Below are 2,373 nucleotides of genomic sequence, written 5' to 3' on the forward strand. Positions count from 1 at the left end.
GGAAACAAGGAAGCTAGGAGGAGGTGGCCTTCCATAGCTTTAGGAAGAAAAAAAATCTTCTTTCTTCATACCAAAAAATCGGATAGAGATTAGGAAATCTTGTGATAGGTTGACTTTTGATTGATCAAAGGAGTGTGTCATAGAGAGTTGTTCATCTCCTATTTCACCAAAGAGTGTGTTCGGCAGAGGATGAACTAAGAAGAGACACAGAGGTCTATAAGTAGGAGGTGGATGGCCTAGGAAGCTAGGTTTTTATCATGACTCTGATAGGAGTGAGTAGGATTAGAGAAACTATAAAAGGGGTTGTAGAGAAGTGGGAAAACATCAGAAATCGAAAAGGAGTAGAGAATTTGAGAGTTAGAGAACATGATTGTGAAGGAAGGATTCAGAGATTTGAAGGGTAAACTTCTTGTTACTTGATTATTTAGATTTTTCGAATTTAATTTCCTTAGTTGAATTGAAACTGCCGAGAGGTCGCACTTGGTGCGATGGCAAGTGCCTTCGCCCATGAGCGGTAGGTCTCGGGTTCGAGACTTGGGAGAAGCCTCTCCATAAATGGGGGTAAGGCTAGCCAACATTCACCTCTCCCAGACCCTGCGTAAAGCGGGAGCCTTGTGCACTGGGTACGACCTTTAGTTGAATTGAAACTGCCATGAGATATATTTGGAGTTCTTTGTTTTATTTAGGGCTTTCTACTGTTCAATGAACCAATTTGAACTTGAATTAGAGTTGGGTAATTCGGATTGGGTGTGTAGATCAAATTTCTTGATCAAGGGTTTGGTTCAAAAGGTCAATTTCTTGTTAATTTTGAGTCATGTTATATTTGGGTGTTGTATACATGATTTCTGGATTACTTGGAAATATTTTGGGTTTTGTTATATGAATTGGAAGTATACTGTTATGTAAGTGCAGAAAATTGATTTCTTTGCATCGGAAACTCAAGTTTCTAGTGGTCTTATTTTGCTCTTAATTCATAGGTCTTTATGTGCTCCTTTGGAGAAAACTTTTATTGTGTTGAAAATACATATGTCCATGATTGTAACCCAATTGTTTTCACTCAGTTTCGTTGAGTTTTGGTTGATCAAAACCTTATTTAAACTTGGGTCACGATCTGCCAAACAGCAGCAGAAAACTGGGTTTCCAGTTTCAAGACTCCATTTTTCTTTTGGCATAACTTCCAATTTAGAGCTCCGTTTTCTACAAACTTTATATGCTTTTACAGTACATAACACGAACTTCAAAACCCATGTAATATTACACGATTTGGTTTAGTTTTGAATGTTCGAAAATGAGTCTAAACTTGGTTCAATAGTGCTGTTTTTCTGCAGATTTTGTGAAGATGCAGAGTTCTGTTTTTAGCACACCTAATTTCTTTTCCAGATTCCTTTCTAGTCCTCTTTACTTGATTTGAGTGACATTATTTGAGTTATAAGATTCCAGAATTTATGTACTTTCTTTAGATAATATCAATTTTGTGGTTGAACACTTAGTTTGGTTTCTAATATGTGTTAATTGTGTTTATATTTTTGGTTGTATTTTTGTGTTCCGATTAGGTTCTTCAGAGGAATAAAATTAATCGAATTCAAGGTAGAGGGTTCTGGGAAACCTTCTATATATATATATATATTAATTTAATTATTTCTTACTTAAGTACATATACAAGTTTGAGATACATGTTTTTATAGGATATTTGAGTATGATGAATGTTCGAAATGAAATTTGGGTCCATGATGTGGGAGTAAAGTGGGATTGTCGGAAAGAACTTCGGGAATCTAAGGTGGTGACTATTAGTTTTGTGTAGTTGAGCCAAACTCTTAGTAGGTACCAGGTCTCAGGCAAGCCCACAGTGCACAGATTCTTTAAGGGTAATTCGGGACTGGAGACGAAGAGTTTGGGCAAGATGACTAACAAAAGGGGAGTTCGGGGATGTCTAGGGATGGGGCTTAGTTCATATATTTAAACACTCGGGATCAAGTGGTATAAGTACGGAATGGGACGTACAAGGTCTGGGTATTTAGTTATGTGGATTAACGGGTATAGTTAAGGCATGTGCATTGCATTCTTACGCATCATTCTGATTTTGGTTTTAATTCTGCTATCTTAATTATACTTTATTATTTTAGTAATGAAGGTATATGTCCCTACTGAGCTTTTTAAGCTCACCCTAACGAAATTTTGCAGGTACAGAACCAGAAACCTAAAAGTCTGCTTGCTGTCTGTTGTGTAATTATGTATAAGAAATAAAAAGATGAGCTTGTTGGCTTTTGCTCTCTTGTTTGAATAAAGAACTACTTTTGTGTGAACTTTGAGTAGTTCATAAGTTGTAATTTTGGCTGAAACTTTCAATAATGAATATGTTGTTTAATTAATTTT

The 2,373-nt window shown here is 36.1% G+C and overlaps 1 long non-coding RNA gene across 1 annotated transcript; it reads left to right on the top strand.

The window, feature by feature from the left end:
- Positions 1-2,373, top strand: LOC108175320 (uncharacterized). Its single transcript, XR_001792211.3, has 2 exons — positions 1-400; positions 2,182-2,373. It is a non-coding gene; the product is annotated as an uncharacterized lncRNA (long non-coding RNA).

This window comes from Malus domestica, chromosome 12 (genome assembly GCF_042453785.1).
Source record: "Malus domestica chromosome 12, GDT2T_hap1".
Lineage (NCBI taxonomy): Eukaryota > Viridiplantae > Streptophyta > Magnoliopsida > Rosales > Rosaceae > Malus > Malus domestica.